This window comes from Orbicella franksi, chromosome 3 (assembly GCF_964199315.1).
Source record: "Orbicella franksi chromosome 3, jaOrbFran1.1, whole genome shotgun sequence".
Lineage (NCBI taxonomy): Eukaryota > Metazoa > Cnidaria > Anthozoa > Scleractinia > Merulinidae > Orbicella > Orbicella franksi.
In genome coordinates, this window is record NC_138147.1 from 1,586,175 (window position 1) to 1,596,759 (window position 10,585).

The 10,585-nt window shown below is 41.0% G+C and overlaps 1 pseudogene; it reads left to right on the top strand.

Moving 5' to 3' along the window:
• Positions 1 to 2,652: 2,652 nt before the first annotated feature.
• Positions 2,653 to 5,829, top strand: LOC145480580 (uncharacterized; annotated as a pseudogene).
• The last annotated feature ends 4,756 nt before the right edge of the window (positions 5,830 to 10,585 follow it).

Consider the following 10,585-nt stretch of genomic DNA (forward strand, 5'->3'; position numbering starts at 1 on the left):
ATATTTATGACCAAAATCTGCGGTTTTTAGCACCCTATTTATGACCTGAAAAAGTAGCTTCTTCCAAAAAGCAAACCTAGTTTAAAGTGTCCATACGGCCAACAGGGTTTTTTTGTGGCTTTGGTATCTCTATAATGTGTAAAAAGGTTTTCTAAGAAAAAAAATTGGATTCCGACATTTTAACGCCCAAAGATCTAACTTTAAAGTTCCCGCTTCAGCCACGCCACGCTAATGAAGTTGACCGTGAGTCAGTGCAAAACAAGAGACTGGGTTTCTGAATGGGTCGTGACGTCAAGTCAGGAATTGCCAAATCCTGCTAGTTCAGATCGCTGTTGTTTCAGTCGTGGTTAAGAGTTTTCGTCGACAAAAAGCAAACAAACCGAAGTTGGCGAAACAATGAGGTCGTCAATCAAGCAAAATAAAAACATGATGCTTTGCAATGTTCCTGAAGTGACGTCATTCATCGCCAATCTTTCAGTACGCGGTCACTTCATTGGGCGTGGTCGAAGCGGGAAATTTAAAGCTTGATTTCGTGGCAAAAAAGCACCAGAATTAATTTTTTTGGTTTGAATACAGTTTTAGATGTTGTAGAGATACCAAAACCACAAAAACCCTGTTGGCCGTATAGACACTTTAAAGTGCACCTAACCCCTAAATGTTTTTTTCGCTAAAACGAATCTACATGTTATTTGAAATACTTCTGCGAAAAAAATTTTGGATTCGGTTAAATCCTCGATTTTCTGTGCCCCGACGAAATCTCGAAAATAGCCCCAAAACACCGCCATTTTGTTTCACGACCGAGTTTGAGGAGAATGTGTCCAGCGGCTGTTGTGACGTCTACCCAGGAAGGTCGAATATCTCACGTCCTCTCATTTCCTTCAGGATGGTGCAATACACATTCGAAGAGTGCGCAGAAATGCCTTCCAAAAGTGCTATCGGCTGTTGCAGCAATATCACAGATCTAAAAAAAGATATACTGAACAATTTACTGGCGATGATCGGTCAATGGAACAATAAAGACATAAACGATGGTTGATTTTGTCGAACCGAAACAAGCGAACTGAGTCTGTGAGAACAATTGAAGAACTCTCATTGGAATTTGTTCCGCAGACTTTCAAACGCTATTTTCAAAATTTCCTCCTTAAAGCCAACCAGCAATTTGTCGAAATACTACCGACAACCTACATCTTCCAGTCCCGCAGTATTTATAACATAGCCGGCAAAGTTGTGTGATCAGTCAAGAAGCGTTACGACCAAATATACTGATGTGTGAATAGGTCGCAACTGTACGCCGCCAACCAGCACTTATTTCTCTTTCGATTTAGGTAAAAGTCGAAGCTTAATCCTTTAGAATTACATGATATCAAAATTGTTACACTCACAGAGTTTTTCCAAGGTTTGGAAATCAGCAGTGCGACAAACATTTTATACATTAGTGTCGAAAATATGACTGAGTAACATTATCTGCGGACCGCTTAGAGAACACATCCTTTCCACTTATCCGACGAATTTCACTGCAAATTTTGAAAAAAAGTTTACACTGATTATTTGGAGTTACGGCTTAAAACGTGTGACAATGTGAAATCAGTAATTGTATGAAATGTTTTCTTCCGCCTTGCTTCCCGCAGCTTTAAAAATACAGGTCCAAACAATTCTACGATTTTCAATCGATCGAAGCCAGTGTTTTGGAGGTCGTCAAGTCTCGAAAACTGCAACACTTACGTCGCTCTTATAAACATGAAGCATTTCAGAAAGTAAAACACAAACTGGATTTAATAGAACAACCATACCTTGACAAAGTACATTCTCGCTAAGAACAAATGTAAACGGGCTATAAACAGGGTCTAAACACGCGTGGGAGTCTTGTGTTTAGGTGACGAAATTACCATACAAAGCAGTCCTTGAGTTTTCTTTCCTGCTTTTCGTTTGCCTGCTCCTCCACTTCGTATCTAGCTTTCCACTCTTAATATACAAGCCGCTCGTCCGCAAAGAAGTCTTCCCCGTCGTCGCTTGAAATATTGCAAATTGTTCTCAAAGCTCTAAGCAGTGAGTTCACAGTTGTCGAACGTGCTCGATCGAAGTTTATTTCGGCGTCTTCCGAATCGAAACCTAACTCTGACTCCAGTGACGAAAAAGAAATGATTCTGAAACAAAACTTGGACGTTTTAGTCCCAAAATATATTGGAACGATTAGTTTTGTTTTCCATTTTCTCGAGCAAATACAGAGAGCTGACTGAGGCGCCATTGTGTTTGGTTCCTGGGTAGACGTCATCAGCAACCGCCGCCCCAGACTCCCTGAAACGCGGTCGTGTAACACTTCAGGCGCGACTTTGAAAGGGCATAGAAAATCGAGGATTCAAAACTTTTTTCGCCCAAATGCTTCAAATAACAAGTGGATTCGTTTTAGCGAAAAAACATTTTTGGGGTTAGGTGCACTTTAAGACTAGAGTGCAAAAACCATACCCAATTTATGACCAAAATGGCCAAAATCGCAACCCTAATTATGACCAGAACGGCTGAAAACCCTACCCTTTGGGACCACACATACCTATATAGCCCTATCATCATAGGGCTATATACCTATTCTTGGTTTTCACCCACGTGACCTTAAATTGACCACGAGTGGCATCCGCCATGTTGGAGCCCCTTGGATATGAACATAGCAAGAGCTAGAAAGAGACGCAGTCATGGTTTCATATATTGTAGTCGGTTGTGGAACCAAAATCGGCAATAAAGATGGTATAGGAATGCTTCGTATTCCTTCTGTCGTTAAAAATAGGTGAACAGATGGAGGAACTGACGACAACAAGGCGAGAGAGGCGGATTTCGGCGATTAGTCGAGGTGATACCGAATACAAAAATGTCTTACAAAGTGAACGAGTTTGTGGCCGCCACTTTGTGTGAGGTAACCCTGCTAAGCATTGAGACAAGCATAATGTTGGCTGGTTTCCAACATTGAACCTTGGAAAAAAGGAATACAGAAAGAGGAATTCCGGGTGGCGCAAGAAGGAGCTGAAAGGGTGAAAGTGCGTCGAAAGAGTGCTTTAGAGCAACAGGAACTCGAAGCTGCTGCGAAACGTAAGCGTATCAATGAAAGCGGCACAAGAATCGCTTCTCTTGATTTTTCTGAAAACACAGAGGGTACCTCAGATCAGTATGATGATGCAGCAAGCGTAGAGATGGAGCCTGAAGATGCCTCCTCAGACTTTGCCTGATGTGGCATCCACATCAGGCGTTAGTGCTGAAACTCAGACAGAAGCGTTTGATCATCTCCACAGGAAAACAAGCAAACATGAACTGCCCGATGTGGATGCTGAAATCCAAACACAGGCGTTTGATTATCTGTGCATGAAATCAAGTGATTCTAAAGCACCTGATAGGGACGCGGAAACTCGGACAGAAGAATTCGACTACCTCATCCCAAACAGTAGTGGGTAGCAAGCTCCAGACAGGGAGTTTTTCAAGGCAGATGAAAGGGTGCGATTTTACACAGGACTTCCGTCCTACGAAATTCTCATGGTTATGTTTGAACAGGTTGCACCTCATGTTAATGGCCGCACTCAAACCCTTAACAAATTTCAAGAATTTGTTGTGGTGCTGATGAAGCTGAGATTAAATATGTCATTTGAAGACTTGGCGTACAGATTCACGGTAGTTATGACTAAAGTCTCACGTATTTTCTCGGCTTGGATGGTGGTGATGGATGCCAAGTTATTTTCTCTTGTTTACTGGCCAGAACGAGAACAGTTGTGGTATATCATGCCAATTTGTTTTCAATATGTATTTGGGAAAAAAGTCACCGTAATCATTGACTGTTTTGAAGTATTTATTGAAAGGCCAACAAATCTACTGGCCAAGGCCCAAACCTTTTCGTCTTACAAGCATCATAACACCATAAAAATTCTCATAGGAATTACCACTCAAAGAAACATATCCCATGTATCTGAAACCTGGGGAGGCCGCACATCTGACAGGTTCCTTACAGAGAACTGTGGATTTCTAGAACATTTGTTACCTGGGGATATGGTGATGGCAGACAGGGGGTCACTATTACAGAGCGTGTTGGCCTGAAGCAAGCAAAGTTGGTTATTCCGGCATTCACCAAAGGAAAATCCCAACTGGTCGACCCAACTGATGTGGAGAAAACAAGGGGCGTAGTAAGCGTTCGCATCCATGTAGAAAGAGGTGTTGGACTGCTTCAGCGGAAGTATACTATTTTAGAAGGTACACTGCCTACTGACTTTCTTTTTTTTCCTTTCCTTTTCTTTTATTTCACACTGCAATTTTACAAGCACATTTCTGGTACATTTCCCATATATTACAATCTTTTGAGTCATTTCCACAATCATGTATTAACTACAGCTACTTTAAACAGGTAAAAAATGTAACTAAGTGACTATCTAACGATTACAATTACAGTTTATAAAGTACATACTTTAACATATTTATTTATTTATTTTAACTTTATTTGTACACGGGCAAACATCAGGGCTTATAGTATATACTAAAATTGCATTAATTACATTGTTAAGATACTAATCTACTACTAATTAATCTAATAACAACAAAAATAAAAACAATGACGAAGTGATGGCTTTCCATGAATGCCGTGTGATTAATTAACTTATTTATTATGAAAGAGGAAACCCCTGCAGCCGGATTTAAAACTAGCAAGAGTTTGTGCTTGCCGCAGATCGGTAGGTAAGCTGTTCCACAGCACCACACCACTATAGCTGAAACTGTTTTTTTAGAAAATTGGTGCGGTGGAGTGGAACAGCTAGTTTGTACTCACAATTCCTAAGAGAATAGGTAGATATTGCACTCCGATCAGTAAACATTGATTTCAGATAATCAGGGGCGACACCATTGAGAGATTTATAGACCATAGTGGCTGTTTTTAATTCTTGTTGAAGATTAAGTTTTTGCCAGCCAAGTCTAACAAAGAGATCATCCGCATTTGCATCATGGATTATGGACTTAATTGTTTAAAAAAATCATTTCCTCAAAAATTCTCCATTTTTTCTTAAACAAATTGATATTATTCGATTCACAAGAAATATACTTTTTGGTTTGATATTTATTTAATAAAATTCTTTCAAAGTGGCTGAAAGATGGTTTCGTCTCTTTACACTAGCAAGTCCACCGAGTACGTTTTTCCTAAAATGAGTATAAAGTTTAGCGGATCCATCTCCCCTGTTCAAAACCCTAAAATAATCTCACGATATTCTAAAGAGAGGCTTCCGCAACTGCCAAGTTTATTTAAATTTTTGTCAAAAATCTCATTCCAAAAGGAAGAAGAAAAAGAACAGTCAAAGAAAATATGAGATATGGTTTCAGTGGTGTGATGACAGAAGGAGCAGTTGGAGTAAGAAGTTAATAGCCTATCTTACAAAGTAATTCATTTGTATATAGAATAGAATTTAATATTTTATACTGAAAGGAACGTAAGTAAGGTTCATTTGCAACTCTCAGTGGCAGCACAAATGTCTCCGAAAATTGCTTATCCTCTAATTAAATTCTTCTAGCGACTTAGCCCATTTATTTGGTTTTTCGCATTTTTGCTGTATAAGATAGTGAGTTTCTGACTTTCTTGCATGTAATCCTCATGGGTCACCACGTGTCCAGGCTCCCATGATCGATCGTATTGTAAGAGTGTGTGCAGCTCTTGTAAATATATGCCCCTCTATTGTACCACTTAAGGTAAAAAAGGTAGGTAAAGTCTGCATGCGAGCCAAGTGGCCCATCAGGCCGGAGCTTATCCCGGTTTCTGTAGCATGAAGCGACTAACAGTATTTCTACTCCCCCCTGGATGGGATGCTAGTCCATCGCATTTATGTGCCACCTCAACGTCAACAGTATGCCACCTCAACGTCAGCAGTATCTTCGGTAAGTCGGACGAAGTCATCAATCTACTCGACAAATGCGCCTTCGACATCCTGTTTATCAGTGAAAGTAAGATCGATGAATCTGTCTCTACTTCTTTATTTACTCACTCGCAATATCGTATCATTCGACGAGACAGAAAAAAAGGAGGTGGAGGATTACTCGTCTATATCAGATCAAACGTAACGGCCCGTCGACAAGTTAAATTTGAGCCTGAAGGTATCGAATCGATCTGTTTAGATGTAAAGGGGAGCGCTAATAACTGGTTTCTAGTATGTGCTTGCTACCGCTCCCCTGGTAAATGCAAAGTCAAGGATTTTATTCCAGCCTGTGCGTCAGCAGCAGAGAAAATGTACGTCAAACGGAAAGAAGTCATGTTTATCGGGGACTTTAATATGAACATGCTTGAATCACCTGATAACCCAAATGGCCCTAATAAAGATCTGACCAAGTTCAGCCAACAACTCTGTCTAACGAATGTTATTCACGAGGCTACAAGAACAACTAATTATTCAAGAACTCTACTTGACATTGTTTTAACATCACACCCTGAGAGATTGGCGACAAGTGGAATTTTGCAAGTCGGGATTAGCGATCACGACCTGATCTTTGTTGTGAGGAAACAAAAGCTACCGAGACCTAAGGCAAGAACAATAGAATTCAGATCCCTGAAGTATTTGGACTCGAACACATTTCTTTCTGATCTCAGAAACGTCCCCTGGGACAGCGCTTATATTTATGACAACATCGATGATATATGGGCACATTGGTCTGGCCTATATAAACAAGTCCTAGACGAGCACGCACCTGTAAAACGATTACAGCTTCGTAATAACCAATTGCCGTGGATCAGCCCAGACATTCAAAAGCAGATTCGCATACGAAACCGACTCTACAAGAAATTCCGTCGCGCGCCAACAGACTCAAACTGGTGTAAGTACAAAGAACAACGGAACAGAGTTACAGGTCTAAAGAGAAGAGCAGTCAAAAATTTCTGCGCCGATGCAGCCTCAGGAACATCATCTGCTGGTTTATTCTGGAAAAAGATGAAACCTCTTCTTCCGAACAACAAATCTAACACTGATGGCACAGCTAACATCCATCTTCTGGATGATGGGAAACTCGTATCTAATCCCAGCAACGTATTTAACGACTTCTTTGTAAATCCAAGAATACAGGACTCAGCCTTGAGCTTAACGGAAGAGAATTTCGGCGACCATCCTAGCATAGCAGCAATTAAAAGCAAATCATACAACCTTGACTTTAATTTGCTTTTAAGGAAATCAACAAGGAAACCGTAACCAACTACGTATTAAAAATGAATGCCAAGAAATCCACTGGCCCCGACGGTTTCTCTCCAAAGATTGTTAAACTTTCCGCTACAGCCGTGGCTACTCCGTTAACGTCTTTGTTTAATTACTGTATTCGCACGAGTACTCTGCCCAAAGAATGGAAAATGAGTAATGTCACCCCCATCCATAAGAAGGGCGATGTGACCGATAAAAACAATTACCGACCAGTCAGCGTTATCTCTGCAATCTCCAAACTATTTGAGAAAGTGCTGTTCGACCAGATGTACGCCTCCTTTGCACCAATTTTCTCGCCCAACATGTCGGGTTTTCTTAAGGGACACTCCTGCGCTACAGCGTTGATCAAATTAACAGATGATTGGAGACGCGCACTTGATGAAAAAAAAGAAGTGGGTGTAGTTGCTATCGATCTCTCCAAGGCCTTCGACTGCATTTGCCACAATCTGCTGCTAGCAAAGTTAAAAGCGTATGGCTTGCAAGAACCAGCCCTACAACTTTTAAGATCATTTTTGCATGACCGTAAACAAAGGGTAATATGCAATAATACGTGCTCTAGCTGGTCACTTTTACAGTGCGGCGTCCCGCAGGGAAGTCTCCTTAGCCCCTTACTGTTTAACATCTTTATGAACGACATGAACGAATCTGTTTCCGTCTCTTCCCTCCGCCTCTACGCGGATGATACAACCGAATATACGGCGGACGAAAGTCCTCTTGTGCTTCAACACGTCTTAAATCAAGACATGGAAAAACTATCTACCTGGCTTAACTACAACTATCTTCAAGCCAACGGGGACAAGACACAAGCAATGATTCTTGGGAATTCAACATACAATTACGATTTGGAGTTTGATGGCACCTTAATCGATATCAAAGAACATTTAAAGATCCTTGGAGTATGTCTGGACAATAAGTTATCTTTCAAAGAACACACAAATGTAATGCTGAAAAGAGTATACGCTAAGATTGCCGCACTTCGTCGCCTCAAGCGCTTAGTACCCATAGATACTTTATTACTTTTATACAGGAGCTTTATAATACCTCATTTTGAGTATTGTAATTCTTTACTGATTGGTATAGGTAAAACGCTCAACAAAAAAGTGGAAGACGCTAACTACTACGGTCTACGAACAGTAATGAACACGGGGAAAACTTCTAATTATGAGTCATTACTCAAACTGCTGGGCATGAGAACGCTAGAACATAGACGTTTTGAACAATCTCTGATAATATTTTTTAAGTGTTTTAGAGAAAATGGCCCACGTTATATCACCAACTTATTCAAGCCCCGGGTCACGCCATACAATCTTAGAAGCAGCGGGCTAAACGTAGAACAGCGCCCTTACAATAGTAGATTCTTCCACGGCTCGTATTCTTATATCATCTCTAGAATTTGGAATCAGTTACCGCCGGCAGCAAAAAATGCAGCAAACGTTCCAGCTTTTATCAATCATCTTAATACAACAAACTTTGGTGGCTGCCAATGCAGTTCTTGTCTTAAATGATTCCTTTATAGACATGTTGTATTTTTATCGTTTTTTAATATTGTATTTTTAACGCATATTTTTTAAGATATTAATAGTATGATAATTTTGTATTTTTTAATATATAGTTTTTAAATCTTTTTTTTAACATGGTATGTCAAACACTTTTATCATGAGCCCCTGGCTCGGGAGACTTGGGCAACCACTCCCCGTGTTCTTGACGTAAAATAAATTACCTTACCTTACCTTACCTTATACACCTGGGTGGAGAGAGGCACTGTGAGAGTAAAGTGTCTTGCCCAAGAACACAACACAATGTCCCCGGCCAGGGCTCGAACCCGGACCGCTCGATCCGGAGACGAGCGTACTAACCACGAGGCCACCGCGCCTCCCTATTGTTGTACCATTTGACTAGTTTTATTTGGATGTTCAGAGTTGACAAGTGATTGTGTTTGGCTTAGTCTCATGTTTGGGGACATTAATGTCCTGATCACAGCATGAATTTGGTTTTCATATCTTGATCACTTAAACTTCTTTTTTAAACACTTTGATTGGTTGTGGTTCTACAATGTAGACTGCGAGTAATCACAAGTTGATGCGGCATCAAGAGGGTCCAGCAAAAAATTGCCTCCTTAGCAATATATCTTTTATGAGTGTATCTGTTTTGAGAAATTAAAATCAACAGATTAAAAGTACTAAATTAGTGACTATTCAAAGTCTAGCTTAAGGACAGCCATGATGCACAAGTGGCATGTGGTAGATAAAGAACCTTAACCCTTTATTCCCAAGTGATTTACATCAAATTTCTCCTTACAGCGCCTCAGGAAGGTTTTCTCATGGCTACTATGAGCATGCCCCCCCCCCCCCCGCCCCGTCTACCATATGAAACAAGAGGAAAATAAAGCCCAGAGAACTTCCTGGTTGCTCAATTCCCCTCCTACTAGTTGCATATAACTATCTGGCCCCTTTAATCACTTATCACCAGTTTCAGTAACATGAAGCGACTAGGAGTATTTCTAGCCCTCCACTCCCCCTTGATGGGATGCTAGTCCATAGCATGGCCATTCCCTAGCAGTGAATTCACTGGTACCAGTTTATACACCTGGGTGAAGTTGCGCGAGTAAGTGTCTTACCCAAGAACCCAACCTAAGGCCCCTTTTATATGGTCCCGTGTACCCGAGAAAACCCTCCCCTTGAGGCAAATTTATCGAACGTTTATATGTGAAAACGTTGTTCCTGTAGGCCGAGTCAAAGTTGAACGTGCATGATTATTCATAACCCTTATTGAATAATCAAATGTGCAAACATCCCACTTTCTTTGCGTTTTCCGCGGTCATTCGATCACAGTGGGTTTTGCCAAGCTAGTTTTCACTTCTTTGATACAAGTTTATGCTTTAAATCCTAATCTAGGCATTGCGTGACACTCACCGCGCCGAGAGTTGTCTCGGTTAGGCGAGCCAAAGTGTCTATGTGAAGAAACGTTGACCTGCCTCCCAAGGTTACTCTACCTGCCGAGGCGAGAGAACTCGCCCACCCGGGAACATATTTCGTTGGTGACATAGTGAAGATAACACAACACAACTTCATACGCATGTCCGAACATGCGGGGAAATGCCGATTGAAGAAATCGCATGTAAGCAGAGAGTAGGCGATGCAGAGCGGAGGACAATATAGAACTTGCGTTTTAACAGATCACTGGGAAAAGCATGAAACCTTGTTCCCCACTCAGTGTTTTCCCCTGCATTGCGTATGCCTAATCTCTGCTTTGGAACGCATTCGTGCTGGCTACACACTATGTTTTCTTTGCCTTCCATTGACATTTCTTATATTGTTCGGACATGGATTGTTAAATTTATTGATTTTGTAACTACGTTAGTTTCATGCCTGTCCTGGTGTGTGGTATGTTCAAGT